Source organism: Rhipicephalus sanguineus, chromosome 6 (genome assembly GCF_013339695.2).
Source record: "Rhipicephalus sanguineus isolate Rsan-2018 chromosome 6, BIME_Rsan_1.4, whole genome shotgun sequence".
In the NCBI taxonomy this organism is placed as follows: Eukaryota; Metazoa; Arthropoda; class Arachnida; order Ixodida; family Ixodidae; genus Rhipicephalus; species Rhipicephalus sanguineus.
This window is the reverse complement of record NC_051181.1, coordinates 141958020-141970667: the sequence shown is the minus strand read 5'-3', so window position 1 is coordinate 141970667 and position 12648 is coordinate 141958020. Positions and strand designations below refer to the sequence as shown.

The following is a 12648-nucleotide window of genomic DNA, read 5'->3' as shown; positions in this document are numbered from 1 at the left end:
TGTCATGCAGCACCCGAAGCTTCTCCACTTCCTTGGAACTCCTCACGGGTGACAATGCAAGAAGCTGGTCGATGTGCTCGTTGACTAGTAATTCATGTCGACCGAAGCGCTCTTTCAGTGTTGTCACGGCAATTTCATAGTTGTTATCAGCCAGTCTGATGCCTTCGATAGCTCGCTTGGCCGCTCCCGTCAGGTAAGTCAGCAGATACTTAAATTTCTCGATGGGCGGCAACTCGGTGTTCTCGTGAATCGTGGCGCTGTAATGGTCCCAGAATTCTTGCCACTGACGTAAATCGCCGGCATACGTCGGGACTTGAAGCGTCGGAAGTGCGACAGACCGGTAACGTGGCGTACTGACTGGTCCTTGCGGCGCCTCAGCAGATCCGATGTTGCTCTGGGTGGCTGCTACCCGGTCGCCATTGGGTCCACTCCTAGACGGTTCGCTGAGATGAGTCGACCGTTCTCGCTGAGACAAGAAGAACTGTGCGTCAGCTATCGCGTACAGAATCTTATCGTGGTAGTCCGTCGCACCCTCGACTTCGGCTTCAATAGCTTCATCTTCCGTGAGGTCGAGAACGTCCTTGTCTAGCTGGCGGAGCTCAGTTTCCTTAGCCTTCAAAACGGCGACTTGCCTGTTGACCTCGCGCGCCTCGGTGTCGGGGTTCTGCAGCAGTCCTGTCAGTAGCGTAATATTCCGGGAGACGCTGGCCCTGACAGTTCCACGCACCTTCCGAAGACGCTCGGTCGAAGACATCGTTGTCCAGCACTGACCAGTTCCCGGGTTTCGGCACCAAAAATGTAAATAACGAGGACCCGTGGTCGTAGATCAGGAACACGTCTTTACTGCATGAAGGCTAGCTCCGAATCCTACTTCGTTCTCCTCTTCGTTTCCTCCCTGTCCCTACCCCCAAAACTATGCCCCACTATTCTATTTTCAACATTCATGTTTAACTGAGAGTTAAAGGATAAAACACTGTCAAAAGTGTTACGTGCATGACTTCTTAGGTGCTCTTGCGAACAGAAAGATAGGTAGCGCTGAATTCGCAGTGATATACTTCGAGTACCGAGTCGCCGGCCGTCGAATCTACAAACTCACTAGGCTGTCCGCCATTCGTGCGTTTATTACCGTACCATCCACAGTAATACGCATACCTAATCTAGTCAAACGCGGAGCTTGATTAGAGGAGACTGCTTCGCTACGACATCGGCAACAACAATCAATTAATTTCCTGCACGTGTGATAGTCGCTCCCGTATGAAGCGATAACAACGAGAGTTCCAGTCATCGGCCACACGAGAAAATAATGTAGTAGCGTTAACGCTCAAAACTGAGCTATAGTTCATATGTTTTTCAAATCGCGCAGCGCTCACGGAGTTCAAGACTGAAGAGCACGAACAAACAGGAGCAACCATGTCCTAACGAACTAACGCTAACAGTGACTAAAGCTAACTAACACAGTGTCAGTCCTGTTGGTATTCCTGTTCTTCCGTCCTTGTTTCTGCGAGCGCTGCGAGAGTTTTCAGATGGAACGTAGCAGTGGAAATATCACGCCGTAATTGAAATTTCAACCTTCAGTTGATACAGCGTAAGTTCCAGCCGTGCTGCACCGTAATAAGATACCGAAGTGCATAAACTTGAAACAGCTAAGAGTGGGAGGAGGGCAGGAAAGAGATAAGAGAGGAGAAGGTGGCCATTGGACTCGTAAAAAAACGATAAAAAGAATACGAAGTCTCCGTGCGCAGTATTTATACAATAATGGGCCGAGCGGGTCCCGCGGGGTCCTCTTTGTGTGTGTAGCGAGCGCGACACATTGAAGGCAATCTGCATATCGGATAGGTGAATTAACTCGCCTCATGCTCGCCGAGAGTGGAAGCGAAAGACGCAGGAATAATTATAAAGCCAGGATCTCATTAGGCGCCGAGTCGGCCCTCTGTCGGCAAAACGGGGCAGCTTACATTTCAACGCGACGACCAGATTTGCACATACGCGTGAACAGGAATATATAAATGGGCGGATGAAAAGCACTGCCCGTATACTTCACCGCTCTGAAGCTGTAGAGCCAACGCTCCAAAGGAAACGCGCCTACACGTGGGTAGTAAATGTACGAATGGAAAGAATTACATGCACCTCATTACTTCAAAGTCGTGTACGCTCTAAAGGAAACGATTCTGCAAGTCACGTGTGACTGAATCAAACACTTGGTTGGTGACGCGCTTTCCGCGAATGTCGCCAGGGCAGCGCGAGTGTTGCGAGGAAGCTGTCGCATAGATTTTTAACGACATATGCGGTACATCCATGGGTTGTGTAAATAAATGAGTTGAGGTTCCGTTCATTGACATAAGCACTCATAAACTTTTAATTCAGAAGGTTACGGGTACTTAACCTAGGTGACAAAGGCGCGAAATCAAGAAATTTCGATCCAGGTCGTATAAGAAAGTATCGCAAGACTCCGACAATGTATGCGGCTCAGTACCAACTTCCATGCACTCAGAGCAAAGCATACAAATGTCTCAGTTATCTTTCTTTCTTTCTTTCTTTCTTTCTTTCTTTCTTTCTTTCTTTCTTTCTTTCTTTCTTTCTTTCTTTCTTTCTTTCTTTCTTCTTTCTTTCTTTCTTTCTTCTTTCTTTCTTTCTTTCTTTCTTTCTTTCTTTCTTTCTTTCTTTCTTTCTTTCTTTCTTTCTTTCTTTCTTTCTTTCTTTCTTTCTTTCTTTCTTTCTTTCTTTCTTTCGTGAAGGCTGCCGAGAACACTATTCACGTGTGTGTCAATCTTCAATCGAGCATCAGTGACTTGCGGTGCGTTAAGAAAAGTTCTTATACGCGTTTGTGTGGACACCTCATAAGAGGGTAAAAATTGGCTCGAAGGTGGAAATGTCTGTCTTTTGATTGTCATTATTATTAATAATACTAGTAGCAGCAGCAGCAGCAGCAGTAGCAGTAGTAGTAGTAGTAGTAGTAGTAGTAGTAGTAGTAGTAGTAGTAGTAGTAGTAGTAGTAGTAGAAGTAGTAGTAGTAGTAGTAGTAGTAGTAGTAGTAATAGTAGTAGTAGTAGTAGTAGTAGTAGTAGTAGTAGTAGTAGTAGTAGTAGTAGTAGTAGTAGTAGTTGGAAGTTATGCAAGAGCACACAAAACGCAACGAAAGGAGGAAAGATTTTAACAAGGCCCAAGGGACACCACGTCAGCAAGCTTGAAGAGGAGAGGAAAGCAATATATTGAAGAGAAGGTGATGGTCCCTTCGATAACGAGACCAATCAGAATGTCTACTTAGTTTACAGCTCCTGTAAACGAGCGGATTTTCGGAACAATTAATAAGGTCGTCTTCGGTAACTCGTTCAAGGCGCGCGAAATGGTCCCGATTATATGTGTTGACAGCCCGTGTGCGAGGCGTGAATAGCCTGGCGACCCATACGCTTATTTTCGCTTCATTCAGGAACCAATCATGCAGCCTGGAAAAGTTCGGCCTCGCTAAGCAGTTGTTTATGCTGAGGCTTAAATCAAGCGACGTGTGGTCCTCTTTCGCTAAACAAATGCACTGCGCGACACTGTCGTAGACTCATTAACTCGCATAAAAGAAAGATGAGCCTAATTAAAGCGGCCGAGATTGCAATGTCATCGAGTTTTTACAGCTGGAACATCCCCAGAGAAAGTATGCGATTGTAATTGCTTCCGCCGAAAGGACTCCTGCAATGCGGGCCCTTTAGCGCGGCAGCGGCTGTGCTGACAGCTACACGCGACTCCAGTGTCGGATAAAACCGTGTATCTACGCACGAATGAGCCGCCATCACTCTCGAAATGTTTCGTCATTACCGCGTCGAAATTGCGCCTGCCGCCGCCGCCCTCCCATCTGCCCACGTTTGCAGCGGGAGGTTCGAGCAGCCAACGAATCGAGTTGACCCCTGCTTAAGTCGAAACACGCTGGCGAGGCGACGCGTATCGAACAGACAAACGTAGAAAACGAACGTCTTATAGTATATAGATACGAATCAGCCTGAGCCGCCAGGCCCACCCTCTACATAACGGACGTATAATAAAGACGTCTGCGAGCTAGCAGTGCGCGTGTGTGAGTGTATGCATACACGACCGCAATGGCTGACGGGAAATGAAGGAGGTGGCGAGAAAAATAAGCAGGAATGCAGATAAGTCAGTTCATGGTAGACGCGTGCACCGTGAAATACCCGGTATAAGACGCGGTTTGTTATTCTGCTATACAAGGTTTATCCGTTTTCAGTTCCATTAGGTAATTTGCTGCCTGTTACCCGTAATACGTAATGTAATGGCGGTAGCACCTAATTATCCGCTTCACTAAAGCGTCGATTTGATAGGTTATTACACGTGCATTGGGTCTGCGTATTTTCCTCTTTATTTTAGTGTCTGCCGCAAAGTCGACGCTAATTAATATGTCCGTCGACAATTCCAGGCAGGCGACCCAAGGCATTTTTCTAAAGATATTTTTCATTTCCTAAAACAATAAGAAAAGATCGTTCAAGCGTTGCTTTAACAATACGCTACCAGTTAGACTTCGTTGAAATAGACATTTCGTATTCATGATAAGAAAAAAGGGGTGCAGCACGTTAGTGCACCGTGTGGTGACTTCCAGTTTACGATTTTTGAGTGGTTATAGTAATCCTCGATCCTATATGCTAAACAAAAAAGTACGCCAAGCGCAGGCCGTGAGGTATTTTATGCAGGTAAACTTATTATTTTGCAGCCTCTTCGCCTCTCTTGTCGTTAATGCCTTATATATGTAAAAAAAAAAAAAATTCGCCTCACGAGAAATTCCGATGGGTTCCAGATTTTTACAGCCCATTCTCGCCACCAGCAACATCTACAGATGTTGCTGACGTGGAGCGCTGCAATGCGAGTATGTACGCCTGCGAGACGTTCTTTCTGAGACGAGTAACGAATGAAATATGTAGGAGCTTTAAGAAAATAATACAAAGCTTGCACTAAGCACTTAGCCGCGCAAGCCTTGAAACAGCGAAACTGGACGATTCTGAAGACTAATCTGGTTGCTTCTAGGCTGTTTCTAGGCCTTAGCTAGGAGATGAAGGTTGCTTCTAGGTTGCTTCTAGGTCGTTGCTAGGCTTTAGCTAGGTGATGCTAGGTTGTTTCTACGTAGATTCTCAGCGCTCCGGCGCTGAGAATTAAACCAAGCACAGTCCGACGCGACACGGATGTCCAAACTCTAGAGACAAACTCGCGCTGAAACCAAGCCTTCGCACCTCTCATACAGTCACAGACACGACATGAATGTCCAACCAGAGATAAAACTCGAGCTGAAACCAAGCGCTCGCATCTCTCATAGAGCTACGGGCACGTCGTCGTTGGCGTAAGCCTTCCATCGCTTCGGGGTCTTGTCGTAGCCGCCGTTGCCTTTCCAGTTCCCTAGTGTTGGGCTAACTGTTACCTTCTTCATTTTTAGTGGACCAGTGCATGGTGAGTAGTGGGATTTAGCCAATTTCCGTGGCACATACCCGTTTATTTTTCGAGACGGGGTCGGCCACCTTACGGCTAGCTTAAACCGCTTCGATGTTAATATGCAGCGGGGAAACAGGAATCGCCCCTTATGTCGAATTCGGGCTCCTGCTATACGCAGAACTTTACGGCATATTCCCGTTATTAAGACACTTCGCCTAGCTCAGCGTAAGCAGCATGTGTACGCAAGCTGCGAACATGCATCTACATGCGACTGCAATGCGATCATTGTGAGACGAATTCTTAAGAAAAAAAAAAGGAAGAAAGATGACGTAGAAGTTAAACAAGCACATGGAACGGTGAAGGACGGCAGTTGTTTCTCGCGTATAAGTTCGATTTCCCCACTATACGGTGGTTTTTACGGTACATCATCGGCATCCAGACTTTTCGTTCATTCTCCGCACGCGTGCGTGCGTTTATGAACGTCTACAGGACGTTCGTTACGAGACGACGAACAGCTATTGCAATGTACAGAAAAAAAAATGTGACATTTACGCACTGGTGGTGCGCAGATAGAAAGCAACGGAGGTGGTGGCGTTTCCCTCCTCCTTTCCCTCCTCCTCACGTCCCTTTCCCACCCTTACTACTATATTGTACTATACTACACCATACTATGCTGTACCACACCATACTATACTATACTATACTATACTATACTATACTATACTATACTATACTATACTATACTATACTGTACAAGACTATGCTATGCTTTACCCTCACACCTCCTCCTCCCCCTCACTTCCCTTTCTCACCCCTTGCTATACTATACTATACATAGCTACGCTTGCTCTCTCTTTTTTCTATCTCTTTTCTGTGTCTGTTTCATTCTGTATCTTTCTCTCTCGGTCCATTTCTTTCTTTCTTTCTTTCTTTCTTTCTTTCTTTCTTTCTTTCTTTCTTTCTTTCTTTCTTTCTTTCTTTCTTTCTTTCTTTCTTTCTTTCTTTCTTTCTTTCTTTCTTTCTTTCTTTCTTTCTTTCTTTCTTTCTCTTAACCAGCACGTTAAAATTCGGGTTCGTATTATACTGACTATACGCCATATCTGCGACATTCGGATATTTCTTTAATTCACCGAGCATACCGTACCCGAAAGATGCAAGTTCATACGTGGGTGTGCGTGTGTGTAACACGTCTACGCTACGTTTGTTCCTAAACGAAATCGAACGCACACCGCATGCGGGTTACGAGATACAAAAAATGCAGACGAAAGATTACCCCTCACGCACTAATTCGGGTTTGTGTTATACGCAGGCTTTTACGGCACATGCGCGGTATTCGGTCAGTTCGTTTAATCTCCGTGCATGCCACGAACGAGCAACGTCCAAGCTCGTGTGCACGCGTGTGTATAGGTCTGCAAGACGTTCGTTCCTAGACGAAATCTAACGAACAAAGCGTGCTGCAGGTTAAAGAAAACAAACCAGAAATCAAGATACCTTGGGGAAAAAAGGCAGCGGGGGTCTCAACGGGGCTTCGCGAACGTCATGCACGCACTGCAAGCGAGGCCGGTCGGAATACCTCGGGACTCGCGTGCAACGGCGGCATGCAGTCGGAGCGAGTCTTATTGCGCATCTATCATCGCTCAATTTATTACGACTCGGTTCGGCCTACCGGGAAATTGCCGGCGCCCCGCCACCTTCGTATCAGATGGAGCCAAGGGGGCACGGCCCAATCAAATCCCTCGCACGAGGGGCTGTATATACATACTATACAAGTCGAAGGCACAGAACGCAAGACGCCGTTGTGACGATGTTCTTTTGCTGCTCCACGAGCGGCCGCACTGCCCTCTTCATTCCCCTCTCCTACACTCCGTACGTTCACTCACATCGCACTGTGCGTGCGAGGGGCTGTTGTCTGTGGTGGCCGCTTGACCGGCGCGGCGTGAGCCGGGCATTTGCGGCATTTCGTTGCGTGCGCGGAAGGAGCTGTATCGGCCCTTCTGCCGGCGCGAGAGACAATTCCATCTTCTCGACACTCGCTCGGCAACAATTCAATACGCGCGCCCTTATACGTATTGAAGACTCCCCTTTTCTCGGAACTATGTCGCCCGTCACTCTCGGCGACAGACGTTCTGCGGGCTTTGAATGTTATGACGGACACCGGACGATTTACGCGCATGCGTGGGAGGGTACAACACCATGTACGAGCGTGCTGACGGAACGCTCCCCTGTATGCATAGAGTTTCCTACAATATCTGCTAGGGAAAACTGTGGCGCTGCTATCGTTCAGCCACCATGGGAATTATGGGTAGTACATGGATTTGCCTAGTCTTCGTGTTTGCGGCTTCAAACGAACTTGTGGCTTGGTTTATTGTTCGGTTTTGGCTTTGGTTTCACATAAAATAGTGGCTCGTTGTGAACCTCTTCAGCTGATTTCAATTGGTCAGCCTAAAAGGGTCAAGGTGGTGAAGTGGGACTGCTCAACTTTTGCTGAACTTCGTCTTGCGAAAAAGCGACTGCAGGCCACACGGAACCACACGGAGCCAAAAGAACGAAGCTTAGGCAAATCCATGTACTACCCATCATTCCCATGCTGGCTGAAGCGTCATGCGTTGCAGCTCCCATAGACACTAGCGCCAGATTTTACTTTAGTGTGCTATTATGAACCTCTATGCATGTATAGATACTTTTGGTTTCGCGTGATCGCGGCCGCCACCTTAGGGTACTAGCGCATCGGGAGGTTGCAGTGTAAGCAAGAAACGCGGAACAGCGCGACAGCGTCTTGCGCCGACAGTCAAAGATCGATCACGGTGATATTATATCCGCTGAGTAGCTGGACGCCACCGTTGACAGAAAAGCGGCGCACGCGTATATGATACGTTGACGTCACCATGGTTAGGTACTGTCAAGTTGCATGATAGCAAGGAAACTCGAGATGAAGTTGACTACACAGCGTGTGATGGAACGGAAAATGATAGGCGTACCGCTAAGAGATAGGAAAACTGCAGAGTGGATGAGAGAACGAACAGGAGTACAGCCGATATTGTAGTGCATGTTAAGAAAGAAAGCGAATTTTGGCGGGTCACGTTACGCGTAGAACCGATAACCGCTAGTTAGAGCGCTGCATATTGATGTTTAATAATAATGTAGCGCATGTAGACAAGAACACAAGCAATTGAGGTACGTGAACACGCACACGCAGTGTCATGTTCATGTGGATTTTCCTGTGTTTCTCCGTCTTATATACGCTGCAATGTTATTCCGAGATACCGTACCAACAAGCTTGCATTTGAACATTAGTGGAGATTCAAGCGGCTGTATATATAGACGACTTACTTGCTACGTGCCATAATTCTGAATGTCCTTTAAAAATTTACAAGCGGCACTAAATGCTTGAACGAGACTTTTGCTCGTTGTAGCACCGAGAGCCCTTTCGAACCAGGTGACATCCTAAAACGAAGGCTTCATAAAGTGGTGATTGAAATTGATCAAAAGCGCTATACAATGTTGACGACACGGAGTGCAAAAGCTGCATGTCAAAGCTTACGCTGCATCAGTGCGTTGCGATACATTGTCATATTCTGTATGCGAGGCGGAAACAAAGGCGCCAGTGATTACGTGCGCTCCCTCTTGCTTTTTCTTCTAGGTTTAGAGAAGCACATTTAAATCTGATATATAGCAAATTTTTTAATGATATCGCCGGAGTTGTTAGCCGGTTTACCGCCTGGATTGCTATTGATGGTGTCGGGTGATGACTATGATATGTACAGTGATCACATATACACACAAATAATATGTACGGTCACAAACAAGATAAATACACAAAACAGTCATTCATGAAGTTTCGTTAAAACGAGTAGTCCTAAAAAACACCGCCAGCGCTTTCGTGGGAAAGCGGCTCTCGTACATTTAATATAAACCGCCACGACACAAACCGCGAACTGCAAATCCGGCTTTCAACGCACATAACAGCGAGCACATGAAGCTGCCGGGCATACGTGAAAGAGGCAACGCGGAAACACCTGAACATCACGCAGACACTGAACTATGTGATTCCGCGTTGAAGGTGGAGGGTGGGGGGGTCATCCTCACTCATCAGCTCACGCAATACGTGAACTAGCGGAAATTAGGGCTGCATACTCAACGAACCCCGAAGGACCCACGAGAGCCGGCGCTGCGCACGCCATCTTTGCCTTCGATTCGGGCTGTAGCTAATTGTCGTTACGCCCTCTCAAGCGGGCCTCGTTTGCCGTGGCAGACACTCGCGGTGCACTGGCCGCCGATCGGCGAACGATAGTGCACGCGCTGGCATCGCCAGCCCTGCGGTCTTCGTCGTTCGCGTGCAGCTGCGGCAGCCGACGTGGCGTGCGCCTGTAGGGTACGCGCATACCGTATGCACTCGCATATATTAACCGCTCTCGTGTAACGGGGAATGCACTCACGTCACCTTCGAAGGAGGAACTGAAGTTTCAGCGGCATTCTCCTATGGTGACGACCAGTGATAGGCGTGCACACAAATGGGGAGGGGGAAGCAGGGGAGATGCCCCCCCCCCCCTATATCTCGTCGCCTTTGCACTGCATTCTGATCGTAAGAAGACTGTGTGCGTGTTGAGGGGAGGGATTACAATGAGACGTCCCCCCCCCCCTGCCAAGGTGAACTCTGCCCCCGCCTATGCTACCAGAGCCCGTCTACAGCAGACGGCATTCAAATTGTACGCCCAACAGATTATTGACGAATTCAGGATGCCCAGATCTATCCCAGACATGGTATATGTGTGCCCTATTTCATGAAAACAGGGTTCTATTTAGAAATAAATATAATATAAGCCTGGAACTACTAGAGCTCTGCCACATACGTGAACATTATTTTTCTTTTGTTGGCCAGCTTTTCGTTTTCGATTGATTTGCGCGAGGCATGCGCATCAACTTTGTAGAAGGATATGAAATGAATGCAAATGGTGCACGAAATGCAGAGAAGAATTCGCGAACTTGTTGCCCATTATATTCAGCGAATTAAGACATCTGGTACATTTTATTTTAGCATGACCTCCCTGACAACCCTGCATCTAGTGTTCTTAGTAGCATCGCACAGCCTATAGAGTTTTCTTTAGACTAGAGGGAACTCCGACGCTAGTGTCTATGGGAGCTGCCACACATGGCGCTTTAGCCACCATGGGAATGATGGTTAGTACCCGGATATATCTAAACTTCGTTCTTTCGGTTCCATTTGGCTCCGTGCCGCCTGCATCCGCTTTGGCGCAAGACGATATTCAGCAAAAGTCAGCAGTTCCACTTCACCACATTAACCTTTTTAGGCTCACCAATTCAAATCTGGTCACGAAGTTCACAACGGCCCATTCTTTTATCCGAAACGAACGCCAAAACCCAGAAATAAACAAAGCCACAAGTGCGTTCGAAGCCGTAAGTACGAAGATTAGGCAAATCCGTGTACTACCCATCATTCCCATGGTGGCTGAACGATCGCAGCGCCAGAGTTCCCTCTAGGTAATTGTAGGAAACTCTATGGCACAACCGCAAGAGAGTGCGGCCGTACGCCGCAGATTACTGGTTCCGGGCACTTAGGACACGTCGAAGGTTTGTCACTTGAAGGTACCCAAGTGCTCGCGACAGCGATTGTCAAGTCCACCCCATTCACGAAGCTTTCGAAGACAAACTTCCTCGCGCCTTGTCTGGTCTGGAGTGATCGGGGCACAGTTGTGTCAAAAACTCTTTAATAGTATTACAGACAGGCGCTTGACTCCCGTGCAGGAGTCCTGAGAACAATGCGAAACGTCGTTTATTCTTTATTGTAACTTTCTAGCTTTCTTACGCGAAAGGTGTCAGCGTTTACGTGTATACGTCAGACATCATGGACCTCATGCGCTCTTCTAATCTCCCTTCGTGCTTGCGCTGATTGCGAGACAACAAACTAATACTTTTTATTCCACTATGTATGGACAGAGAAAGACGTTGAAGAAAAGGACCGGGAGGTTTGAAGAAGTTTGTAAGTTTAGAAATACATAATATATCCCTGTTGCAACGATGCTGGAGTTAAAGGCGAGACTAAACACGTTTCACATGGCTCATGACACCCGAGTATATCTAGTGGACTTTGTCCAGTTTTCTACCCTACAAGTTGTGGAGGGAAATGAAGGGATAAAGAAAGAAAGGGAGAGAGCGAAGGAATGCATATAGCTTACCGACAAGCAATACATTTATCAGGCACTGTACGTGGGTTGTTTTGAAGTACGGATACTACGTATGGCTGTTCCCGAGGCCGATGACCCCTGGGTCAGTATCACTTCTTTGGAAAAAGGCCGGTCGTCTGGTCTGCTGAAGGTACACTGAAGAGCCTGGCGTTGTTTGATCGTATTAATTACAGAGGCTGTAACCAAATAGGTATACATTCGCGTTAGAAAGGGCACCTCTTATGCCTCCAGCGCTCCTAAAAACATAAAAACGAAGGAATTCAGTTCATTATTTGACAGTAGGGATACCACGCTTATGTGTGCGTCATCAAGACCAACAATATCTCTTCGATCTACTATCAATGAGTCAGCGTAAAGCGACTTCTATGTTCCACTTGCAGCATTACTTCTGTGTTATTATTTCTTCTCATTACAACGTCAGATTGGTTATCTGTCACTACTTTAACGCTACTAAGACTGTTTTCTTAGCTGAAGATAATGTATAAATGAAAGAGAGAGAGAGCACGCACTGAATGCGTATAAAACTGATTTCTCGACGTGGTAACACAGAAAAGTCAAACTTATTCGTACCGTAATCGCCCTACCCGCTATTTACAAGTTCCCGCGACAATACAAATTTAGGAGTTTCAAAAACGTACGCAGTTGTGTGTACATTAATAATAATATCTGGGGTTTAACGTCCCAAAACCACGATATGATTATGAGAGACGCCGTAGTGGAGGGCTCCGGAAATTTTGACCACCTGGGGTTCTTTAACGTGCACCTAAATCTAAGTACACGGGCCTCATACATTTTCGCCTCCATCGAAAATGCAACCGCCGCGGCCGGGATTCGATCCCGCGACCTTCGGGTCAGCAGTCGAGCGCCATAACCACTAGACCACCGCGGCGGGGCTAGTTGTGTGTACATCAATCCAAGTCTCTGTCATCCGTGGCCGTGCCAAGACTTGGCATTAGACAATAAGCTCTCCTTTTCGACCAGTCGACGTTACATTCTGTAAACTCAACGGTGGTGTTGATGGACTTGCACG

At 47.1% G+C, this 12648-nt stretch overlaps 1 long non-coding RNA gene across 2 annotated transcripts in view; it reads right to left on the bottom strand.

Annotated features, from left to right (window-relative positions):
• LOC119396587 (uncharacterized) overlaps positions 1 to 11790 on the bottom strand; it is a 43763-nt gene extending 31973 nt beyond the window's left edge. For both annotated transcript variants that reach the window (XR_005184467.2, XR_005184466.2), the window contains exon 1: positions 11610 to 11790. This is a non-coding gene — a long non-coding RNA (uncharacterized LOC119396587). The remainder of the gene's footprint in view (positions 1 to 11609) is intronic.
• Between the last annotated feature and the right edge of the window lie 858 nt (positions 11791 to 12648).